Source organism: Argiope bruennichi, chromosome X1 (assembly GCF_947563725.1).
Source record: "Argiope bruennichi chromosome X1, qqArgBrue1.1, whole genome shotgun sequence".
NCBI classification, from domain to species: Eukaryota; Metazoa; Arthropoda; class Arachnida; order Araneae; family Araneidae; genus Argiope; species Argiope bruennichi.
This window is the reverse complement of record NC_079162.1, coordinates 92,405,306-92,425,471: the sequence shown is the minus strand read 5'-3', so window position 1 is coordinate 92,425,471 and position 20,166 is coordinate 92,405,306.

Below are 20,166 nucleotides of genomic sequence, written 5' to 3'. Positions count from 1 at the left end.
TTGAAATTTTGAATCAAAACTGTCAAAGGATTGACTTTCTATCGGTCTGTACATTCGCATGCATGTAAATTACAATGTCTGAAAAACACAATGACTTAGATAGATGAAATTTGGTACATGATCTTGTAACTAAAACTGTCAAAGGATTGACTGTCAGTCGTCCTACACATTCGCATGCATGTAAACACAATGTCTAAAAAACACAATAAATTATATAGATGAGATTTGGTACATGATCTTGTTACTAAAACTGTCAAAGGATTGTCAGTCGTCCTGCACATTCGCATGCATGTAAATACAATGTCTAAAAAACACAATGAATTATATAGATGAGAGTTGGTACATGATCTTGTTACTAAAACTGTCAAAGGATTGACTGTCTGTCGTCCTCCACATTCGTATGCATGTAAACACAATGTCTAAAACGCACAATGACTTAGATAAATGAGATTTGGTATGTGATCTTGTTACTAAAATTGGAGCAATGTGTTAAATTTTGGTTTCAATATATCGACAGAAATAAATCCAAAATGTATTCTCAGTTTTGCTCCCTATTCTACGAAAAATAAAATAATCTTGTGCGGGACTCTGAAAATAAAAATGCAAATATGTAGTGCCCATGGTATTGCCCCAAATTCGGAATTTCTTATGCAAAGAGAGGGGGGGGGGGTCATATAAAAATCAAATGTGCGATTCTTTTTTCTTTTTTTTTCGGATGTAAAGTGCTTTGAAGAAAGAATTTATATAAAACGCTAAAGTCCGTTGGTTTCAAAAACAATAATTCAAGTAGGGAGAAACACAGAAGAGAATTGATAGCTAAGAAATTTCTGGAATGCACCAAGAAATTTTTCTCGATATATTTTATTTACTGATTTAATTCTGAAGGTCTCTCAGGTTTTACCATTGATTCAGTTCAACGAAGAAGCAAATATGTTTACTAACAGCAGAGAAGGCAAAAATAGATAACATTTTTTTCTATTGTTCAAATATTCATATTAGTACTTATTTCCATGTTCTTAACTTCAACCTTATTTCTTTGCTGGTCGATATACCCGACATAGATCGAGATTAAACTCTTTTCTTGAATTATATTTTTAAAGCAGAAAATACTTTTGTTTGAATAATTATTATATACAAAACCCACGACATATATATTGAAATAAAAAAAAAGTTCAAGCAAATAATAGTAGAATAGTTCAAAATCATCTGAGTTAAATTTTCTATAGAATTAATGTAATTGAAAGAAAAAAATGCTCAAAAATGAAATGGGTATCGTTGAAAAGGTAAATTTTTTTCATTTTTAGATAGGGTACTTTTTTTTTCGAAATAATTTTTTTCGAAGTTCCTAAGGGGAAAAAGCCAAATTATTGGTTATTTCCTTATAACCTGAAGCCTCTGATATCATTAAACATCTGTTTCATTTGTTTCTTATTTCCATTTCAGTGATTGTCTTATAACCGCTTTAATACATTGTTAAATCACAACTTTGAAACAAATGAAAACTCGGTATAAAAATATGTATTAAGATAAAAAAAAAAATTATATGAATAAAATTTAGTGATAGAACAGTTTAAATTGAACTTTAAAATGTCTGAATCTTTTTTAAATTAATAACAGTTAAAAGAAATATTGTGCTTCAATAAAATTAATATCATTGAACAGGCAAATGTTGAATTTTAAAATAGTTTAAAAATATTTCTTCTGGAATAACTTCCAGTGAAGTTTCTGAGGGAAAAAAAAGGCGAAATTTTTGTTAATTTCTATCTAATTGAATATTTAAATAACTTCTACAATTTTAAAAGTTGACAGTATTCTTTCTCCTGTCGTAAATAATAAGTGTGCAAAATGCGGTTGTATTCAATCTCGGGGTGTTTTTTTTTTCTGAGAAGATGTGGAGCATGCATACATATGTATATGAAACATAGTTTTGCAAAGTTAGTGGCCGAAAACAAGATAAATTTGGAATTAACTTCAATTTATTTTTCCACTGGAGGGCATGGTTTTTAAACGGGAGCAAAGGCGGAACGCGTCCGTTCTCATCAGAAAGCAAGAGCAAAAGTGTGAAAAAAAGTGTTTGTCCCTTAGTGATATTACTAACAGATTCTTATATGGATTTCTTTGACACGTGTCGAATCAGGAAAGGGAATCTAAGGTATCTTTGGAAGGTATGCCGTGGGTATTAGGGATCTTCACCCTTTGCAGCGTGAGAATTCAAACTCAGCATTTTTTTAAAACGTTTGTAGAAATAAAAAAATATAAAGAGGGATTTGGACCAAGAAATACTTAGAATAAAGTAAAATGGGCTAATTTAAGGTAAAAAAAAAGGAAATTAATTAGGATTTGAAATAGATTAAGATATATCATTATGTACATGCACAACCGTAATGACTTTTATTGCTATTAAGATTATTAGGTTGCTATAATTTATAAAATAATCGTCTTTTCTTTTTCATTCCATTTAAGAACGTTTCAAAATAACTATAAGCGAGAAAGTTTTCTGGGATTTTTAGATAAGATGTATATATAAACGAAGAAATCATTAACAATAAATTTAGTAGATGCTTATGTAAGTCGAAATTTCTACCAACCATCAACTTTGTTACTTGTTCTATGCTCAGTTATTCCAGACAATTCTTTCATGGCTTATCTAGTCTATAAAGTGACACATATTAACAACATCTGTCATATCTTCGGTTTTATCATTGATTCAGTTCAACGGAAAAACAAATATAGTTAGTAACAATAGAGAAGGTAAAAATAAGTTACCTCTTGCTTCAGAGAGCTTGGAGATTTCTTGTGATGGGCATATTTATAAGATCAGATCTGTTTACATGTTCGTTGCACAACAGCGATTGCCTGGGAAAAAAAAGTAGATTTATTGGCTGTGTGGTTTCAAGACACAAACGTGACCTGTGTTCATTCCAGCATCACATAGTTTTTATGAGTGGCTTATCGGATGTTGTGTAAAAAAAAATTTCAGTGAATTGGTGAGAGAAGTCACGAGTAACTAATACTACATTATAACAAATTTTTTCATCAAAATGGTGATCCTGCAAAATAATGATGAAAAAGTATTGATTTGAATGCAGTAATTTTTTAAAATTTGTTGTTTCTAATTCTGTTTTAATTATAGCAGTTCTTTGTTTAATAAAAAACCTTCAAAATGCACGAGTAACTGATACTACATTATAAAAAATTTTTTCATCAAAATGGGATCTTGCAAAATAATGATGAAAAAGTACTGATTTGAATGCTGTAAATTTTTGAAATTTGTTGCTTCTAATTCTATTTTAACTATAGAAATTCTTTACTTAAAAAAACCTTCAAAATATACGAGTAACTGATACTACATTATAAAAAAAATTTTTCATCAAAATGGTGATCCTGCAAAATATTGATTTGAATACAGGAAATTTTTGAAATTTGTTGTTTGTAATTCTATTTTAACTATAGCAATTCTTTATTAAAAAACCTTCAAAATACCTCTCTATGTAGCCAGTTAAGGCAATGGTGACTTATACAAGTAGCCAGGGGGATTGTAATTCATACCGCAATGTACAGTTAAGTACATGATGTCCAGAATTAGAGTTCTCCAATGTAGCGCTGCCAACAAATGTAACCATTCATCGAAACAATGTGAAACTTTATGGATGACTTAAAATAGAGGTAAGGGAAAACATTCAACGTAGAAACAAAAAAATTTCAAATAAGGCCGCCGTAGAGTGTATTATGTGAATAACAAAAGCATAACTGCGAAATAAAATAATGTAAATGCGTACATTTTGATTTACGTAAAATAATCTGTGAATATTTTAAGGCATTTTTTAATGTAAAGCCTTTATTAAATCTATCAACATTCGTAGAGAACTTGTTGCCTGAAATTTAGATGCACTGCTATCTTCTACTTGAATAGCAACTTCCTCTATTTGGGGAGGGCTGAGTTATTTCGATCTTCGCCTAGACTGCCCCTTCTGTCGTAATTCCTATTCTGTTAAATATTCGGACCGTAAAGAAGGGATCTGGCGTTTCCAAGAAAATTTAGTTTGAACAATCATTTATATGGGATAGTCCAATGTGGCTGCAGTTAGTGAACAAGCGTTTGCACTCAGACTCATCAATAAACATTTTAACAAATTTGCAGTAATCCTTTTGTTGTATTAAACTAAGTAGCAAAATATGTTATTATATACTAGGAGATGATACTTGTTATGCTACAATTTAATAAATGCTTTTAAAAATAAGGACAGAAGAGTAATTTTTGTTTAATTATAAAGTTTGCTCAGACTGGATCTCACAGAGTTTTTGTATAGGAATAACCCAGAAAGGAGTTATAATAACTAATAGTCCTCGTAAATTGGAATAAAATGCTCCTTAATAATATAAAAAATATTATTAAGGAGCATTAGAAACGTTTGAAACTGATTCAGAGATTTAAAAAAAAGAAAGGAAATTGAGGCTACATGTTTTTGTGCCTTAAATGAGGAAACGAAGGAAGAAAAGTGATACAATGCATAAAATGCCATAAATTGATTCATATATTACGTTTGTATGGATGTAAATTTGGGAATCAAAAATATTTTGGCTTTAGTTGTACTTAAAGAAGTGGGTAATCCAAATTGGGATGATTTTTTTTTTAATTCGATCAAAGATGCAATTTTAATACTCTGTTCTTTTACTACTTTGAAGTCTATTTCTTAAAAAGCTATTTACATTATTTTGTATATCAACAATTGCAAGAAAATACAGCTAATTTTTTAAATTAAATTTACTTTCCATTCGCTGTATTAAAAAACTTTTAGCTGGTTCAATTAAAGGAACTTTCATACATCATTGCAAAAACGGATTCTTTTCCTTCGCTCATGATGAGTAGGCTGCAATCTGGCTCCTTCAAACTTCATCATCATTTTTCGGAGTTCTTTAGCAATGATTGGGCCAGTCCGAATCCCCTTCAAAGTACACAATTAAATTGATGAAAACAATTTAAATAATAAAACGTGATTTCAAGACCATTGTCTAATGCAAGTTTACCGAAAAAAACTTATTTGAACTGATGTATTCTTAGGGAGCGCCAGGATCAAAACATTTGTGGATTTATATCATTTTTAAAGAGAAATATCATGAGGGAGCAAAAAGTTAATGCTATGTTGGGCGCCACTGATGCTCTGCGATTGATTGTTGGATTTATATCGGATATTACATGGTATTGAAAGAAAAAGTGCATGTGTAGTAATTGGGTTTTTAACGTAATATTCCAACTGGTGACAATATTTGAAACTAATTTTGTTTCATTGCCTAATGTTTTTCATTCCCTTTATTAAATCATCCACAAAGCTTCATTTTTTCTGAAGAATAGTTAGGACCATTGGAAGTAATAAATAGGAAGACTTTAAATATGAAACTTGTTTTACAGCTAAACTTAATTTTTTTTCTGAAAAATTAATTTTATATAATTTATTTGTTAGTTAATAAAAAGTAATAATTTGAGTTTATTACTTGACGTAAATAAGTTCTAACGCAGAAGTTGTAATTAATCAATAGCTAGTTTTTTTTCATTAATTATAATTAAAAACTGAACTTCAGATTAAATTTTATTAATATTTTCTGTAATACATTATCATTTATAAAAATACAAGCATCTATGGTTGAAAAATAAAAAAATAAAAAAATTACGGAAGTGCAAGCTTAAATTACATTATCATGAAACCGTATTATTTTCCTATTTATTAATACGAAAATTGTGTGGTACAATATTTAAAAAATAATTTTTATTTATCGATAACAATCCTTTATTTTTTTGCTTATTTTCAAATTTTTGACTCAAGAAAAAATTTTCACAGTGGAAAAAAAAATATTTAAACTTAGCTTCCAATATCTCTGGTGCCGTGCTTCTCATCGACAGAACCTTCTTCTTTTCAGAAACCATGTCGCAGAGTCTGATGTGTTTTTGCAGGAAATCGACACTAAGTGAAAATGCGGTAAGTATTTGAGGGTGTTTTTTTTTGCTGTAAAAAGAAAAAACAATCATTTAGATTGCTGATGTATTTAACATTATGTGAAAATTTGAATAAATTAGTATTTATATTTATACATTGTAAAAACATGAGGAGTGCAGTCTTCCTATACTTATGCACAAGCCCTAATTAATTCAAGAATTAAATATTATGAAATATGAATTTGAATTTATTGATATACATAGCTGAAAATACACTTATCTGTTTTTATTCTAAAAACTTTTATTAAATACAGGGTACCAGCTATTATAACTAGAAATATATCAACTATTTTCGTGAATTTTAACTTCCACTCATTCAAAAAAAGTTTTGAAATGATTTGAAATGAAAGAAAATAATAATTCAATCTAATTCATTTTTCATTTTTTTAGAGAAATGCCAGACCGGAATTGTGACTTCTTAAAAGCAAGTAAAATGTTTTCCTAGCCTTTTCTTTTACAATGGTCTTATTTGGAGGCACATGTCTTTTCTTCCATGAAAATTATTTTTACATAGTTTAGGGATATTATTTGCTTTCTAAGACGTTCAAGCTTCTTTATGGCTGTACTATTATGGCTAAGTAATAGCCAGTATTTAGCTTGAGCTACAAAGTTTGCAGAAAAGCAATTTTTGGTAGCACTTAATTGTGTCTGTTAGAGCATCAGATTATAAACAGTGCAGATGGTATCAGGATTTGGAAAGCAACCTTTCTGTAGTATTTTAATGATTTTATGAGTGTAATTCAAATATATGTATTGTAAGATTTAATGTATTGTTATGAGTTGCAGATGAAATAGCAATAAACTATAAACATAATTATATAGATATATATGTATAGTTAGGCACTTCTAACCCTATAAACGACTATAAGAGGCTTTAGGTGATCTGATACTTAATCATTTATTGTCAAGGAAAGTTGTTTAATAGTTAAAACAATAAAACATATCAACAAATGCGGATTTTGGAGGATATTTCGAGGAAATTTTGAATAGAGAATGCGGGTTTCATTATCTGGTTACGATTCAAAATGTTTAAGATTTGCACCTAAATAACCTTCGCAGAGCTTCAAAAAGAGGAAACTGATGCAACTGCACTAAAATATTTAACTTCATAGAAAAATATCTGTAATTTAATACACAGGCATATATTTATTATAATTAACGACTATTTAATACAACAGCAAAAATGTATGGCGATTTACCAAGCCTTTATAAAGGGTGTCCCAAAATTAACACAGGATTTAAATCTGCAGCCATTCGTGCAGTAAAACGTTTGCAGTCTTATTAAAAAAAAATGATAGCTGATATTTTAGGGTGAGTAAAAATGGAGCGTCACACGATAGAACCACGTGTTAACACAAGATTTGAATTAAATAAAAAACATAGAGTTATGTATGGAATAACACATAGGGGAAATAGCCACCATGGCTTTGCTGACACATACACACTCTTTTGTCGAAATTTTCCATGACCATTTTGCATAAATGTGGTTGAATTTCGTTGATACAATTTTGAATTTCCTCCCTCAATGCACACGTGCTTGTAGGTTTGTTGGAATAGATTTTTTACTTCAAAAAAGCTCATAAAAAGAATTCCAATGGTGTTAAATCACACGATCTAGGGGGCCAAATCCCAAATTTTCAAACTTTGACAGCCAGACTTTCATTATTTTTGAAATATTGTTCAATAATGAAAACACGTTGTTCTATCGTGTAACGCTTCATTTTTACCAACCCTAAACTATCAGCCGTTATATGGTTTTTTAACAGGCTTGCCAACATTTTACTGCACGAAAGATGGCAAATTCAAATCTTGCGTTAATTTTGGAACACCCTTTATTTTCTTAAAAACAAACACAAATTTTTGGTTTTAAATTTGTTTTAATGGTTAGTTTAGAATAATTAAAATCAAAATATAATATGTAAAGAGGATTGCAAACCTGGTGAGAATTTTAAGCTTTTATCCAGAACATGTTTGTTTTCACTACCCCTATATATACCAGCAATGAGAAAACAAAAACCTTCCGCAAACATCAAGAAATTCTTTTCAAAAACAACTGTGTTTACTTTCAGTCAAACATTCCGAACTGCCATTTTCTTTTTGCTCACTCTTTTTTTTTTTTTTTTCTTTAATTCTGGTTCTTATATATTTGGACGGTCAGGCTTCAATGGTGCATAAAAAAGAACATCAAAAAGAGAAAAAAAAAGTTAGTACAGGAAATCATAGATTTTCTTTGTTTGATGATCGGTTGATTTTTGAAGGAAAAATACAAAAGTTCAGTACGGTGGGAGGGGAAGCCTTCAAAGAAATTTGGCAATAAACATTTTTTCAACTTTCTAAGTTTTTTTTTTTCTTCCTTTTTTTCTTAAATGGAAAGGAAACTTGCATTTTATAAAAGAAAAGCACTCAATTAAATTGTACCTTGCGTGAGCAACGCAATTTAAAAATATTTTTGTTGATAATATGTCTGCGGATTCTTTCGGACACTTCTATAAACCTTGTTTTTCATGCAGATAAAAATGAAAAACCGCTTGGGAAAACTAAACTCAATTACTCTCTTGCATCGCTTTTTATTCTAGGGTGAATGGCTATGCCCAAGGTTGAAAAATGCTTGAAGTAAAATTTTTACATAGATATCGAAATAATTCTTTTTTTAAAAGTCTTTATTCGTTGATGTTTATGTGGGAAAGGCCAATAGAAGGAGGAGTGCAAAAAGAACTTTTACACAGGTATGTGATATTAAACACGAAAATGGTGCAATAAAACTAGGATATTGCTGTGAATATTTATTTCGAATTATGTACTTTTAACGTCTGATGGATTTCTGACTTTTTATTAGTTTTCCCTAGAAAATTTCTTTAAAAGTTTTCAAATGTTTCTTCCAGAACGAACATTAAAATTTGATCTCTAGCTTTAAAGAATTAAATGGTATCTTCTGACTGAACGTATTTCAAAGAAATTTAATGCTGACATATATCGATTCTTTAAATGTTGGTTAATGTTATATACATACATATATATAACAGTAGATAAGATTTTAAATGTTCATTTTTATTACATACATTCAAGTGGAGTTTATACAAAAACCGACGTTTTGAAAAACCGGTTTTCGAATTCAATATTTTCAAAAAACCGTTTTATGCCGGTTTTCGAATTCAATATTTTCAAATAACCGGTTTATGCCGGTTTTCGAATTTTTGTCCAAAAAAAAGTTAGAATAGGGAAAAATATTTTATTTCATTGAAATAAAATAAAAAAACAAAATCAATATCAAAGTCAAAATATATTTTAAAAAAATTAGGGATTACATATACATATTACTTACAAAAAAAATAATGAAAACTCAAGCAAAAATTTCAAATAATATTTATATTATTTTCACTAATTTTGATTTCTCCTAAGAAAATAGAATTTTAAAAAACATAAAACATCCACTGAACGGTGGCTAAGTCCTGTTCATATTTCGGAAGTAATATTGCCTAAAATTGAAAATACTCGTTCACTAGCTACTGAGCTTGATTTTATAGTTTTCATGGCATCAAATAACAAATCTAAGTTTTTTTTGTTCTTTTATTCGTTGCCTCAAATAATGAAAATTCAGCTTTCAGTGTCTTTGGATTTGTAAGTTTTTCTTCAGGGTCTTCAAGAAACTTATGAATTGATTTTTACATTAGCTTCTTTTAAAAAAGCATTACTCTGAGTAGTTTCTTCGATTTATTCTTCATCAGACATAATTCGGAAATATTCTAGAAGAAGAAGAATTCGGAAATATTCTAGAGAATATCTTTCCAGATAACTTGATAATTTCGGTTTTTGAAGCTAACTCAGCTAAGATTTCTTAGCTGAGTTAGAAATGTTTTGTGGATTTTGCAAATACAGAAAAAGAGTTGCTAATTCTACTTGTCTTCTTTCTTGAATTCATTCTTCTAAAGCATATAATAATTTCAAACTTATTTCAATGTTGAAATTTTTTAGTTCATTTCAAAAAATGAAATATACCTTCACTTGTTAATAAATTGGCATCTCGTCGCCCTAAGCCTTCAGCTGCTAGACGAATCGGCCCCAAATGATAAAATTCAAAATATTTGTTTTTTGAGGAGGAATACCAGGCGTTCCGGAAAACCGGTTTTTAAATTAAGAAAACCGGTTTTCAAATGTGACAAATTTACTTTAAAAAACCGGTTTTTTGAAACCGGGTTTGAAAAACCGTCAAACCCTACATTCAAGTATTCAAGCTCAAAGAAAAGATTAATATAATGATTTAGTTTTTATCTTTTATTCATTGTCGAAGTTTGATATTTTGAGGCCTTGTGTACAATGCATTTTGAGACTCTTCTGTTAATTAACCGTTTAATTAAGTTTCACATATTATAAAACATTTTTTAACTCAATCAGCATGTTAATTACGTATTTTAGATTATTTTTTTTATTTAAGTAATTTTGTTAAAATGCAGATATTATTATTTACTCATCAAATATTTTTAATTTATGGATGCGTCGAATCTTTGTTTACATTTTTAAAACCGCTGTGGACGGGTGGTAAAGTCTCGGCGTCGAAACCGGAGAGTTTCATGCTCAACACCCGATTCCACTGAAGAAATGTCGTGCAAGCGGATCTGTACGTTAAATCCTTTGGGGCCGAACGTCTTTCCGTTGGTGTACTGTGGTAATTAAGAGAGAGGCTGCTTGAACTGGCAGCCACTCTCTTAATTACCACAGTACAACGACGACCGCGGTTCAAGATTTTGAAGTCTGTCACAAAATAGCTCTAATGTTACTTTAAAAAGGGACGCTAATGGAACTGATCATAGCAGAGATTCGATGTTTATAAATACTGTTATAACAAAAAGAATAAGGAAATCAATAAGCCCCTGACAAAGTGTTAATTTTTTGCAATTAATAAAAGTTTTATTTGTTTCAAATTAATTTACTTGTCTTTTGGACTAATAGCTTCTTTTTAATCAAAATGTAAGCGGCCTCTCCTCTGCTCAGTTTCATAGTTTGTATAGTAGGAAATCCACCATTATTTCTATTCCTAAAACAGCAACTTTTTATTCGTATCAATAAAGCAAGCTTTATATTGTTGACCTGAAGAAATTCTCCATTCAAAGGACCTGATTTTATCTTCTGCAACTGTTTGGGATTTTCTTATTGATTTTTCGAATTTCTTATTGTTTTTGTCTTGTAGTTTTTTGTCTCGTAGTTCTGGACCTTTAAGAACAACACATCCAAAGAAACAAAAAAAAGAGGATATAAAAGTCTATCAGCACATTAAAGGCAATCAATTTTTATTCGTATCAACAAAGCGAGCTTTATATTGTTGACCTGAAGAAATTCTCCATTCAAAGGACCTGATTTTATCTTCTGCAACTGTTTGGGATTTTCTTATTGATTTTTCGAATTTTTTATTGTTTTTGTCTTGTAGTTTACTGGTTCTGGACCTTTAAGAACACATCCAAAGAAACAAAAAAGAGGATATAAAAGTCTATCATCACATTAAAGCCAATCAAAGAGATTAAGTGACTTTCAAATTCAGTTACAAGTACGTACTACCTTTTCAAATTATTTTTCTTTCGTATTTTCTTTAATACTACATCAAGATCTTGTGTTTCGTTAAAAAAATCTGCCATATTTCGAGGATATTAAATCACACCTAGTCTTTGCACTGTCAATTTAACATTACATATAATTTCTCATAAGCTAGTGATCAGTCAAAGTAGAATTTCCCATTTTTTTAAAATTTACATATCAAACAATATCCCATTTAATTTTTCGTATTCATAAGTAACTGATTTAAACACGGGTACATTAGAAAACTTTATTTAGATTGTACTAGCAGACGCATTTCAAATTTTAATCGGATGATACATAAAGCTTAGTTGTTTTATAAAATTCGAAATTCGATTTAATCTTGAATATCATGGAAAATGAACAGCTTTCTTGCCTACTTAATCTTCACCAATATTTTTCATTAACTACCAGTATAATTAGGTCTAAGTGTACATTAAAGAATAGTTTCATCTGAAGAACATGACATTTAAAATTATGGTTTAGGTAATGTTAATATTTTGCTGGTACTACAAAAACAGTCGAAGCTATAGGATTCTTGAGCCCATTTTGAATCTATTTCTAAACATTATCTAAACAAATCGATCTATTTCTTATTCATTTTAACAGTTCATTTGTGGGCATTTGGTGTTTCATTGTTTTGTTCTAGGTAAGGTTGTTAAATTTATTAAAGAAAAGAACATTTCAGTAGTAGTAGTTCAATAGGATTATATTCATAGAAAGTGCATTATGGATATAGCAAATAAATAGCTGTCTGATTTTGAGGTGACATCCGCAAATCGATAGTCTCTGTTGTGTTTTTCCCTAAAATTGCTTTTTGATTCTCATTTTTGGATGAGAAAGAATAATAACCTGTTTGAAAAACCTGCAAGAATAATTTCGCTGATATTATGCTTCGGTCTTCAACTTTAGTTTGAGTGAAAGTCAAATAAAGAAGTAAAATTAATATTTTTTAATCAGTTTTAAGAAAATACTTAGCGGTAGCTTCTTTACTCGGAAACTCAAGCAATACTATAAAAAATACTTCTCCAGAGCTGAAAGAAATGTAGTAGAAAATACTGTGTTGTGTTTTTAAATCCTATTAACCCTAGATTCTCACATTCATCATCACATTTTTTTTTTTTTTTAATTAAGCGAAAAAAAAACTCGCGAAGTACTATAAAAAATACTTCTCCAGAGATGAAAGAAATGTAGTAGAAAATACTGTGTTGTGTTTTTAAATCCTATTAACCCTAGATTCTCACATTCATCATCACATTTTTTTTTTTTTAATTAAGCGAAAAAAAACTCGCGAAGTACTATAAAAAATACTTCTCCAGAGATGAAAGAAATGTAGTAGAAAATACTGTGTTATGTTTTTAAATCCTCTTAATCCTAGATACTCAGATTTATCATCACATTTTTTTAAAATTAAGCGAACAAAAACTCCGGCTGTACCGTAACAAATACTTCTCTATAGCTGAAAGAAATGCAATAAAAAAAGGTGCCGCTTTAGGCTTTAAACCCTATTAATCCTAGATTCTCACATTCATCACCATATTTTGTTTTAATTAAGCGAACAGAAACTCGAGCGCAGCTTTAAAAATATTTTTTTCTACAATTTTAGTAATAAGATCAATCAATAAGCAATTTTAGAATAAGCATGCTACATTTCATTTATCTAAATCGTTGCATATTTTAATTATCGTGTTTACATGTATGCGGAGGTACAGACTGATTAACAGTTGACTCTTTGACGGATTTATCTTTTAGATGCGCATTCATGCACCAAATTTTATCCATTTAGCTCTTTATGTTTTGCAGTTATTGTGTTCACTTGCACTCGAACACACGGTAGACAGACTTCCAGGCAAGGAATTTCGTTCAAAATTGAATGAAATTCTACACATTTGGTATAAAGGCCAAATTTCATCCATCTAGCTCAATGCGTTTTTGAGTTAACGTGCTCACACATAGAGATAGTCGCAATTCCATAAATGTGTTTTTCAGGCTAAGGGAGATCTAAAATGTAAAGATTCGTCAAAACCTCAATTTGGAATTTTTTGACCATTATAATACTTTCTCTTTCCATTCTTTGTATAGGAGAAAATAAAAATATAATTTTAAAAAAGGGTTATTTTCTTCAAGTGATGAAAATCTAAATTTGATTCATAATAAAAAAAAATTCCTCCGAATTAAAAACATGGATTTAAACACACAGTTAAAGAATTGATTTAAAAATTACAGTTAAGAAAAAGGAATGTAGTTGAAAAAAGGAAGAAGAAAAAATATCGGGAAACAACTGGCAAGGTGCCACCTCATTATGCATTGAGCATCAAGTGCATTAAGCGATATCTCTAACAGTTTAAAACTGAAATCTCTACAACTCAACCCCAATTTTTTTATTATTATTATTTTTGGTTTGCATTCAGGTTCCATGGAATGAGAATCGATTTTTACGCTTAAATTACGGTTACAAGATGTAATTAAAAAATGATTTGATCTATGTTTATATCAGACTAACTATTAGAGTCTGAAACTCTAAAAAAGAAATAAAAAATGAAAAGTCAGTTTTGATATAAATGCAGGAAAGTTTCCAAATATAATATGCGACAGTATCAATGAAAAAAAAAAACTGCACAGCCACTGGTTTTATTCTAAGAAAATTTACTGTATTTTCAGAAAATGCATATAAAATCCATTATTTTTCGAAAATTTCCATTCTGCTTTCGTGCACCTATAAAAGTTTTATTTCCTATTTTAAAATAAATTTTAACATCGCCTCTTTTTATTTGGCATTTCAAAAAAAATAAATCTCAATGTGTTTTTTATAAACTTTTTTGTTCCTCAAGCTTTATCAATGTTAGAACCAAAATCGGGCTTATTAATATGTCGGTCGAGGTATCAAGTATGATCATCAAGAAAAACATTAGTTTTGAAATTTTTTGAAAGAATTTTACCAACACATTCTTCCACAATTTTAAGCGAATATGAAGGAAATTTAAAATATTTTGTATAAGTTTTCTGCATAATTAATTTTGTGTGAAATTCCACTCTTCTTTATTTTCAGCTAAAGCTTTATTTTCTTACATATTTTCTAATCTTGGGATCACATCAAAATTTTTCTAATGAAAATGCAGTGACAAAAGTCTTTCAACAAAAAGAAATCGAAAAGGAGAAAAAAAATGCAGCTTTGATTTTGAACAATTGCATCCAGTTATCCAATTGTATCCAATTAGGGACAGCTGCATCCAACTCAGATAAAAAGCAGAGTAAATGATTGGCTAGAAATCTGAAGCTGGCCCTTCAGCTGCAAAAGATTGTGGAATATTTAGTTTCTGTAAACATTAAACAAAAGGTTTAGGAACCTTTAGTGTCTTAATTCAAACATTATTTCAAATTGTTAAAACTGAATAAAGTGAAAATTATATATTGCTTTTTTATGAATATTTCTTTCGAATACCAAACTCAAAAGGAAATTATTCTGCTTATTCAATACCAGGAAACTGACATTTGATTATTTTCTTATAAAGAATTTGCGTTGTAATTTAAAACTGCAAACAAAACCATGGATTCTTCAAGTATCAAAACTAATGAAATCAATATTTTGTATTCGCGAAATACAATAATCCAAAATATTTATATAACGCAAAGTTTCCAATTGCAAAGTGAATTTTCGTTATTTCATAATGGCGAAAACTGCTATATGTAAGGCGAACTCATTTATATCAAATGAAAAGGTTAGCTTCTGACATCAAATAATAATATAAAAGGATTGAGAAAATTGATTTTTCGGGTATCAAAACTAAGGGATTCAATATTTTGTATTCGCCAAATACAATAATCTGACCTATTTATGTAATGCAAAATTTCAAATGGCAGATTGAATTTTAATGTTTTCATAATGGTGAAAGTTTCTAAATGTAAAGTGAACGGATTTATATCAAATGAATAGGTGAGCCTCTCACATCAAATCATAATATAAAAGGATTTTTCAAGTATCAAAACTAAGGGAATCAGTATTTTCCATTCGCCAAATACAATAATCTGACCTATTTATGTAAAGTAAAATTTCTAATGGCAGATTGAATTTTAATGTTTTCATAATGGTGAAAGTTTCTAAATGTAAAGTGAACGGATTTATATCAAATGAATAGGTGAGCTTCTCACATCAAATCATAATATAAAAGGATTTTTCAAGTATCAAAACTAAAGGAATCAGTATTTTCTATTTGCGAAATACAATAATCTAAAATATTTGTATAATACAAAATGGTAGATTTAATTTTTATGTTTTCAGAAGGGCAAAAGTTATTAGATGTAAAGTGAGAGCATTTATATCAAATGAGTCGATTAGCTTTTCACATCAAATAATAGTATAAAAGGGCTTAGAAAAAAGAACCAATAGATGAAGATATATAAAATTAAGCTCGTACGGAAATCATTTTCATGAATTTATCTTTCAAACATAAGGACTGAATTTAAATTTGCTAGTAGCAGTGTGTTTCTTTAACAAAGGCGATAGATTGTTCTTTATTACAGGAACTGTAAAAAGAATCCTAACTTTCGGGGACGGCCTTTTTGAGATAAGGAGAAAATTCGAATCTGAAAGACGTTGTTTACATCGCAAATAAAGAGTTTTAGAAACGAAAACTTCCGAAAGTCATTAAGGAGAAACCAATAATTTAAGATAGATAATTAAAATGCTTGTCTACGAAACATTTGGACAACAAAAGGAAATTGTTACGTATATGAGAAAAGTGGCAGCGAAAACCCCTAATGAAAGTTTTGATTATTTCGAAGGATAGTGAATGTTCTGAGAAATATTAAAGGTTCATCTATGTCCAACTGATGTAAAAGAATCTTATAGCTTCATTTAATTTTAGTTTGTTTCTTTATTACTACTTAAAAGTCTAAACGTGATACACACGCGAAGCCGAGCTGAAAAGAAATTGAAGAAATCTGATGTTAGAAAAAGATAAAAGACCTCGTGCATTTACTTATTTTTAATGTCAACCGAGAGCCTAAACTCGATATAGAAACGAGATTGTTGGAACTGAGCTGAAGGTTCGTGACATATATCATAACCATGTTGTAAGCTCAGTTTTAATATTAATAAGCTTGTAAATGATGCTTGTACAAATAATTCTTCTTTAATATCTGCCCTGTGTGTACTTGAATTTCAGAACCATTTTGGACGCATACCAAAATATTATTTTAAAATTTGATCATTAATTTTTCCGAACAAATTTCTTTACAAAACAATGTGCACAAACAAAAGAGGAAAATTACCATGTTAAATTATTTTTACATTTCAAAATTTCAATAGTAATTTTCTTCAAACTAAATACTTAGATTTAAATTATTTCCACATTTATAATAGAAAATGCCTGAATTTCTCATGTAGTCAGTAAATGTCTTCTATTTCTTGTCCAGTGGTATTAAAATTGTTAGGAAACGAAAATTTAATAAAAGCAGAAAAGAATTATGTTTGTAAATTCCTTTAGGTATTTTTATTAATAGGCCTGGGTCACTTTTGGATTTCCTTTTTTTTTTTTTTTAATTCATTCAAACCTTTTTTATGAAATTGTGATAATCCTATATAATATTTTCAATTTCTTTTCAATTTATATGTACTTTGAATTACTTTACGAGGAATTATTTTATCGCATATATTTGGAACAAAGTCATAAATTTCCTGTTTGAAAAATTTAACCATTCCTAATTATTTATCTTTGTTCTTTAAAAATGAATCTCCCACCCTTTTTAATAATGCTTAATTACAAATTAGGAAAAATACAGAAAATCTGGAAGCTTCTTTCATCTAATACCAGAAGATGAAAGTTTTCAGCAATTCTGAAGAAATTGACTACTGTTCAGAACAAAGATTAAATATGCATTTTGCACATGCCAGGTTTGTACATTTTCGCTGGTTTTTGAATTGAAAAAACAAACCTAAAATTTGATATTATTCTGATCGTGATTCTTAAAAATACACGATAGTACCTTAATTGCAGTTAATGTACAACAGCGAGATTAAAGTATAACGCAGATCAAATAATCAAATTGAAAGCTTTTATGAACAACCAAGCTTTTTTAATAATGCTTCATCACCATTTACGGAAAATTCAGAAAATCAGGAAGCTTCTTTCATCTAATACCAGAAGGGAAGGTTTTGCCGCAATTCTGAAGAATTTTACAACTGTTCAGAATAAAGAGTAAACATGCCAACTGCATTTTGCATACGTCATGTTTGTATATTTCCTTTGGTTTTTGAATGAATAAAAAAAACGTAAAATTTGATATCATTCTGATCATGATTCTTGAAAATACACGATGGTATCTTGAATTACAATTAATGTACAACAAATAGATTAATGGATAACGCATACCAAATAGACAAATTCAAAGCTTTTATGAACAATAAGTAAATTCGAAGTACAAATTTAATTCTAAAAGTAATGCATAAAAGCGAATAACTGCAATAAGAAAATTATTTTTCCTTTTATCTTTTCTCAACTAACCATTGTTTTCTATCCCAAGATTCAACAATCATTTCTCTAATAATTGACAAGAGATGAGAAAAGGTTTATAAATTTTGCACAATTTTTTTCTTCATATTTTAAAATATATTCTCATATTCATTTGTAATTTCAAACAAACAAAAATATTTCATATAAAAAATCTCCAATGCTTACAAATTTAATCTGTAAATTTTCACAAAGAATGGCAACTTCATTGAATTTTGCACTTTAACATGGAATCGTCTTTGATGCCGATAACCTAGATTTGACCATAATAAAATCATGTAATTACCACATAAAAAGACATCTGTGACGTAAATGCAATGTTGAACATGATATATTTATTTTTATCGGTGAATTATTTCTGCTTTTCACAATGATACTTCTGTGACCGTCGATTTATAAATGCCATATTACAGCGCCAATTTATAGTTTTGGCTTATTATTAATATGGTTTTATCTAATACTTAACTCGAAAAATAACTCCATTGCCTTTTTTCTTGAAAATATCTGTGACTATCAGTAAGTTTATGTTTAAAAAGACAGCCCTCAGGTTTCGAATAAATCATTTTCCAAACAGAAGTATGAAATACTTGAACAATCGTTGGCACAAAGTAATTTAATGAAAGGAAAATAGCAAGCTGTTATGAACTTTTTTTTTATTGAAACGGATTTTTCCTCCCCTAAAAATAAATTCCGAAAGTGATATTACATGATCTCCCATGCTGAGAAAATATAAGCTATAAAGGATAGTTTTATGATGCAAAAGAGGTTGGATGCATAATCGAGCATTATATGATCTTTTTTTTATTTCGATATTGCTGTTAGAATGTACTTTTAACAATAAGGCACAATACGGAAAATATTTTCTAATAATTCATTTGCCCCATTCTTACTTCATTTTTAGCATTCGTAAGCATCTAAGTATATAGAAAATATTTGCTAAAAAATCTAAAAAACTTTAATTTGCGATTTTTTTTATTAAAACATTTTTACTTTAGCCGGTCACAAAAATGATCCTTTGGAGTTCTGGCATGCCAGTTCTACATTCAACAAAAACCGTGTTGCGTTAAAATAAATGAAACTGACAAAAAATTATAAGTTGAAAACTGGCATCTACTGCTTTCTTTCGATAAAATTGATTAAATTTATGAAAAAATAAATTAATAAAACGTGCCAAGTAGTTAAAAAAGATGGAATTTGTATTTTTTTCTTCAGGTTTCTTTGACGGAGGTGCTAATCTCTAGGATTACAAGGATAGAAGTTATGTTTGATAGGCGTCATGTGGGATTAGCAGAATTCTAACAAATAAGACATATAGGAAGATAACAAAGTTTGTTCTTCATGCAGACCAATCTATCAACAACAGGGAAAATATTGGAACGATTAATTATAAATAAATATTATCATCGCTTTCATAATAACAGTATAATGCAAGAAAATCAATTTGGTTTTTCTAAACTCAAAAATAGAGAATGTGCTGCTATAAGTGAAATTGTTAACGAAGTGAAAATTTACAAATTAGCTCTGATATCAATAAACATAAAGCCTGCTTTTAACAGTGTACATTGGTCTAAAATTTTTAATCGAAGCATCTAAGTATTTTTAAAAAATAACTTTCTAATTTTGTTTTTCATTATCTTCAGGATAGGTATATTCTTTATTTTGATAAAAGCCGTAAAAGGAAAAATTGTTCCATAACGGCTAGTCCTCAGGGCTCTGCAAAATACCCTTTTATCTGGAATTTTTACTTTAATCTTTTGTTCATCCTTAATTGTGAAAAATTTTGAGTTTGGGCCTTTCTTGATTATTTGGCGTTTTTCATTTCTGAGAGCTCTTGTAAGGAATTAGAAAATAATACCTTTAAACTTTTGGAATACATTTTTCAGATCTTAAACTTTCTCAAGCTTTGATAAGCACCTTTAGATATACGCCAAGTAACTCTTCAAAACCCTTATTCTCATTTAAAAATTTAATTTAAATAATCATTTAATTGAAGAATTGTCTAATATAAAATTTTTAAGCATTACTTTTAATTCAAATCTAAGTTGGATTCCACATACTGTAAATTTATTCTCAAAAACTTATCATTGCGGGTTCCTGGGC